Below are 6,828 nucleotides of genomic sequence, written 5' to 3'. Positions count from 1 at the left end.
TAGTCCTTTTCCAATTTGCAAAAACCTGAGAAATGAAAATACTACGCTTACATAACACAAGCAGGCACCCAGAACATAGACCCAGTGACGCTATCTGTCCAGCATCCCAAGCTTTTCTTGGGAAACTCAATCTGCCTTTCTCTTCTGGTTTGGTCATACAACCAGTTAGCCCTCTTCACTCGGCTACTCTGTGCTTACTGAGGACCCATTTCAGAGCCTTGAAAATGCAAAGATGGATAGACACAGTCCCACAGACAGACTATTCCAATGAGGGTGCCGGGTATTATAGCACGGGGCAGACAGCCCAGAAAGGACAGGTGTCTCGCCTTCACTTGCAGGTCACGAAGGCACTTAAATTGAGACCTAAGAGGGGCGCCTCAGAGGCTCTGTCGGTTAAGTGTCTGACTTCAGCACAGGTCATGATCTCATGGTCATTGAGTTCGAGCCTTGCATGGACAGCTCGGAGCCTGGAGCCTGCTTCAGATTCTGTGTCTCCCTCTCTCTGCCCTCCCCCGCTTGTACTCTGTCTCTGTTGCTCTCTGTCTCTCTCTTTCTCTCTCTCAAAAGTAAAGAAACATTAAAAAAAAATTTTTTTTTTAATTGAGACCCTGAGAGCTGCAAAGCGGCTAACCAGTGCAAGAATGGGAATTCGAGCTTCTAAGACTGGGACTTGTACATGCAAAAGCCTAAATGGTGACAGAGTTCATGCTGCACTCAGAGACTACCAGCCATCCAGAACATAGATGCAATAAAGGATAGTGTGGAGGAAGGCAAGAGCCAGACAACTGTCTGCTATATCTAACTGGAGAAAAAAAGCAAACAATAATATCCAGCATTTCTTAGATGCTTACTAGATATCAGGGATTATAATAAGCATTTTACAAGTATTGTTGCATTGAATCCTCACCAAGTTTCTGAAATTTCCCTCTCTGTATCGTCTCTTAATGGCAAAACTAATACATGCTTGTTCTTTTTCTTCTAAAAAATTTTTTAACGTTTATTTTTGAGACAGAGAGAGACAGAGCATGAACGGGGGAGGGTCAGAGAGAGAGAGACAGAATCTGAAGCAGGCTCCAGGCTCCGAGCTGTCAGCACAGACCCCGACACGGGGCTCGAACTCACGGACCGCGAGATCATGACCTGAGCCGAAGTCGGCCACTTAACCGACTGAGCCACCCAGGCGCCCCAGTATATGCTTGTTCTAACACATTAAAGAATCTCCCAAACCCTAACCCCCCCAGCAAAAGTGACCATCTGGCTTTTATTCTTTCACATACTTTTCAGTGCTTACCCAGCAGATATAAATATACGACACATAGATATTTGTAGGAAGATGGGTTTATACTCTGACACTCTTTTGGCAGCGGCTTTTTAAAGAACCCATGTAGCTCTTTCTTTCTGAGCCAATAGCGCTCTGGCGAACATGGTGAATGTTCCTGAGACCCGCCGGACTCTGCAAGAGGTGTGCCAAGCCCCAACCCCACAAAGTGACCCCGTACAAGAAAGGCAAAGATTCTCTGTATGCCCAGGGAAAGCGGTGTTAGGATAGGAAGCAGAGAGGCTATGGTGAGCAGACTAAGCCGATTTTCCAGAAAAAGGCTGACACTACAAAGAAGACTGTGTTGAGGCTTGAATGTCTTGAGCCCCAACTGCAGCTCTAAGAGAACGCCTGCTGTGAAGAGAGGCAAGCATCTTGAACTTGGAGGAGATAAGAGAAAGGGCCAAGCGATCCGGTTCTAAGCTTCAGATTTTGTTATATTATGAAGATGAAAAAATCTGGAGGTTATGTTCGAAAACAAAACAGTACACATGGACATCCTTCCAGGTCAATACATACAAATCTAAATCACTCTTTTAAGCATACACATAATAGCTTAAAGTAAGAATGTGCCAGAATTTATTCATCTGTAACTCTACTAATAGACATTCAAGGGCTTATCCCCCACTACAAACAATACTGAAATAAACACATCTTGGTAAATACATCCTTATATACTGATGCTTTCATTTTTGTAGGGTAGATTTCCCCCACAGTGGGGAGGTACATTGAAAATTTTAGAGACACTGTAACAGTGAATTGTTAATGTTCTTTGCAACCTATTCATTTTTATGCCTCTGCAAAGTTGCAGAAAATAAATGGTTTCTCCAGGCAACTCCACGAGCAGTGCACAGAATGATGAGGTCCTCAGGTCTTTTTTTATGGTCAACCTGAAGGTTTTAGGCTAAATTTTACATACTTGGACAATGAGACCGAAAAAAAATATGTTGAATGATAAAACATCTCCTTATACCCACATCCTTTCATTTGCTGCTGAGGGGCTCTTTGCTCACTGCTAGGTTTGCGCAGGTGCAGGGCTGTCGGACTGCCAGATTCTAGGTGGAGAAGTCATCAAATCGTGAATGAATGCCTGTCATCATGGTCACATGACACGCCCCTTCTGATGGAGCCACGCTGCAATCGAGTCAAAATTTATTGCCCGAACCACTTCATTTTTAGAAATATAAGAAGACATATTCTTAGAACTATTTGCCACGTAATATATTTTTTTAAAGATTTATTTGCATTACTCCTCACTAGGTTTGGAGAATGTGGCAGAAATGGCCCTTTAAAAAAAAAAGACAAAGACAGAGGGGTGGGGGAGGGGGAGGGGGGGATCTTAAGTCCAAAGCTAAAGCATCAACCTTATTCTAAAACTGAGCGATTTGTTTTCCGTATTGTGACATAACCGCACTGGCCTTTCACTGGTGGATGTGGAAGAACTCGAAGCCTGTCCTTTTCAAATGTTTAGCTGCCTTGCTGCTGACACACTTAAGGTTCCCTTTGTCCTGAGTAACTCAGGCAGCATCAAAGGCATGTGCAAAGGCCCCTCCTTGTGGGAACCTTTGTCATTCCTTTTGGTTTCTTGGCTCCCTTCAAAGCCCCTGGCCCCCAGGTTTGGACTCCCCTGCCCTTTATGAGTCTTGGTCAGAGAGAGCCTACCTATCACCCGAGTGCCAGATACTCCCCCTGCCAGTCCGTGGCATGGGGAGCATCTCTCTGGACTCACCCTTTGGATGCAAAACTGCTAGACTTTACCATGGAAGCTTGTGAGCCAAGGAGGCTTTTTCTAGAATCCATTCTGGTGAAGTAGACGCAATCTCCAGAGGCAGTTTGGCAGCTCTGGTGAAATTATTTAGCCCCACATTCAGTGGTGTGGGCAGCTCCTGGTGCAGTCCCTGTGCCCAGAGCAGAAGCAGAAGGGTCTCCACTGGACCACTTCTGCTGTGTGATTTTGGTCACCATTCCCGGCAACAGACAGAGCCTCCGTGCCTGGTTCACAAGCCCTCCTGGAGATTCTCTGTGCTCCTGAATATCCTTTAATAACCTCCTTTCCTGCTGAAATTAAACAGGACTGAATTCTGCTGTCTGCAACTTAGAAGCCCTTTGATGGCCCCTCAAAAATGTTACCGTAAATCTTTGTGGTTTTAAAGTATTTAATAAGCTAAAGATTTAGGTTCATCATTTTTTTAAAACTGTTTATTTAATTTGAAAGAGAGAGAGGGGGGGGTGTCTGGGTGGCTCAGTCAGTTGAGCGTCCAACTTTCGCTCAGGTCACGATCTCACAGTTTGTGAGTTTGAGCCCCATGTCGGGCTCTGTGCTGACAGCTGGGAGCCTGGAACCTGCTTCAGATTCTGTGTCTCCCTCTCTCTCTATCCCTCCCCTGCTCACGTTCTGTCTCTCTCTCTCTCTAAAATAAGTAAACATTAATTTTTTTTTAATGAGAGAGAGAGAGGAAGGGGCAGAGAGAGGGAGAGAGAGGGAATCCCACACAGGTTCCACGCTGTCAGCACAGAGCTCAACACGGGACTTGATCTCACGATAGGTTCATCATTTGAAAAATAATCGGAACTCCATACCATTTCCAATTTGACCCTGATATTACACTGTCTTTTGGTGAAACTGAGTCTTGAGCCACCTCTGGATTACTTCTGTCTTTCTCCATGTGCTCCACTCCCCATGTTCTCCGGCTTTCCCACCACCCTCCGTGTCTCACCAAAACCTTGTCTCAGGAAAGCTGGTGTGCATGCTAGCATGGTTAGGTTTAAGTGGCTTATGAGAATACCCTGTGTGGTAGAGAAGCATTTAAACAAAGGAATAAATCTCTAACTGTGTGATTTCACAAGTATCAGCAAATAAGCAAGAGAGATGTAGGTAGGGCTGGGCCGGGGTGGGGGAAGCTGGGGCACCATGACTATCCCTTCTCCCACATTAGCCTAAGGTCATTTCTAGAGTAATAAATACTCTCTCATGAATCACCCACATTCCAGTTAGACAAATCCATACTTACCTTGAAATAAAAAGCTTCTGCACAGCCAAGGAAACAATCAACAAACCTAAAAGGCAACTGATGGAATGGAAGAAGATATTGCCAAATGCCATATCTGATAAAGGGTTAGTATCCAAAATCTATAAATAGCTTGCCAAACTCAACACCCCAGAAACAAATAATCCAGTGGAGAAATGGGCAGAAGACATGAATAGACACTTGTCCAAAGAAGACATCCGGATGGCCAACAGACACATGAAAAGATGCTCCACATCACTCACCAACGGGGAACTACAAATCAAAAGCACCTCACACCTGTCAGAATGGCTAGAATTAGCAACACAAGAAACAACAGGTGGCGGCCAGGATGCAGATAAAGGGGAACCCTCTTGCACTGTTGGTGGGAATGCAAACTGATGCAGCCACTCTGGAGAACAGAATGGGGCTTCCTCAAAAAGTTAAAAATAGAACTACCCTACAACCCAGCAATTGCACTACTAGGCATTTATCCAAGGGATACATATGCACTGTTTCGAAGGGACACACGCACCCCCATGTTTATAGCAGCCCTGTCAACAATAACCAAACTGTGGAAAGAGCCCAGATGTCTATCGACTGTTGAATGGATAAAGAAGATGTTATATATCATATATATCACATATATATCACATATATATATCACATATATATATCACATATATATATCACATATATATCATATATATATGTCACATATATATATCACGTATATATATCACATATATATGTATATATGTATATATATGTATATGTATATATGTACGTATATGTATATATATGTATATATATGTGATATACCTGTGTGTACATATATGTGTGTGTGTGTGTGTATATATATATAATGGAATATTACTCAGCCATCAAAAACAATGAAATCTTGCCATTTGCAATGACATGATCGGAGCTAGGGTGTATTATGCTAAATGAAATAAGTCAGAGAAAGGCAAATACCATATGATTTCACTCGTATGTAGAATTAAAAAAAAAAAACAGAACAGATGAACATATGGCAAGGGGGAAAAAGAAAGAGGGAAACAAACCATAAGAGTCTCTCAGGGGTGCCTGGGTGGCTCAGTCAGTTAAACGTCCAACTTCAGCTCAGGTCATGACCTCGCAATTAGTGAGTTCGAGCTTTGCCTAGGGCTCTGTGCTGACAGCTCAGAGCCTGAGGCCTGCTTCGGATTCTGTATTTCCCTCTCTCTCTCTCTGTCCATCCCCCACTTGTGCGTGCTTTCTCTCTCTCTCTCAGAAGTAATAAACGAATCAACTTAAAAAGAGTCTCTTAAATACAGAGAACAAACTGCAGGTTGATGGAGGGAGGTGGGTGGGGGATGGGCTAAATGGGGGATGGGCTAAATGGGGGATGGGCGTTAAGGAGGGCAATTGTGAAGAGCACTGGATGTTATATGAAAGTGACGACTCACTGGATTCTACTCCTGAAACCATATCGCACTGTATGTTAACTAACTAGAATTTAAATTAAAAATTGACAAATAAATAAATAAACAAAAATAAAATGTTTAGAGCAACGTCTGGCATATAGTACTCCACTTAAGGTTAGCTATTATGATCGTTATTAAATCTGAAATCATTTAATGTCCTTGAACATTATTCAAATTTATCTATATGCAAATTCCACTAATGTATGCTCAATGATGCCAACATTAATCATATCAGAATATGCCCCATAAGCATATTTTGAGCACAGGCTAACGTGCCCGTATGCACAAGATTTCAACAGCCACCGTTTCACGGGCTAGCTGCGAGAAATGTTTTTCGGTGCACTTTGCCCTGGCAGTTAACAAATGATAAGAAAGTTCATTCAATGGGATTTTAAAGGCAGCTAAATTGCCCCAAGTTTAGACTACCTGAAGCGGCTGGTAAGGCAAAGCTCGCCGTGGCAGTGAGGGCACCAAACCCGTGACCCCTGCTAGTTAATATGAAGAGGAGGGAGCTGAGGGAAGAGGACACACACATGAACAGAGAATGCGGAATGAAAGAGAAAGCAGTGGTCTGACACGCCAAAGATGTCTCTCGGGAAAAACAGACGAGCTTGTGAAACACGAGTTTTAAGAAGAGTTGCCGGGCTATGTTTCACCCATTCTGTTTTCCACGCGTATAATTTCTTCCGCACTACTCGGTCACTGTGACTATTTAAGAGTATTACCACAGCTTACCGACACGCCAAACTGACTCAAAAGCATCGCAGAGGAATTCATTTTTCTAGCCTAACTTGCTGTTTATTTCCAAAGACCGAAATTTCAGAGACGTATTTTCCCATTTGCCCTGGCATTATCCGGTCCTCAACTCAGGACCGAACATGTTTCCGCCAGATTATAAGATCGTTTTCCAGCCCCCATTTGCCAAGCGCTCTACATTCATTCAGGAAACTCGCTTTAAAACAAGACCCATTTACTTCTGCTTTACTTTTATCTGGATCTTGTTTCAATCAGCCAACTTACTGCCAAAAATATTAACTCG

General features: G+C 43.3%; 1 pseudogene; it reads left to right on the top strand.

Moving 5' to 3' along the window:
• The first annotated feature begins 1,262 nt into the window (after positions 1 to 1,262).
• LOC131492967 (large ribosomal subunit protein eL42-like) lies at positions 1,263 to 1,740 on the top strand (annotated as a pseudogene).
• The last annotated feature ends 5,088 nt before the right edge of the window (positions 1,741 to 6,828 follow it).

The sequence above is a fragment of the Neofelis nebulosa genome, chromosome 2, assembly GCF_028018385.1.
Source record: "Neofelis nebulosa isolate mNeoNeb1 chromosome 2, mNeoNeb1.pri, whole genome shotgun sequence".
Taxonomy (NCBI): domain Eukaryota; kingdom Metazoa; phylum Chordata; class Mammalia; order Carnivora; family Felidae; genus Neofelis; species Neofelis nebulosa.
The sequence above is the reverse complement of the archived record's forward strand: the minus strand, read 5'-3'. Positions and strand labels throughout refer to the sequence as shown.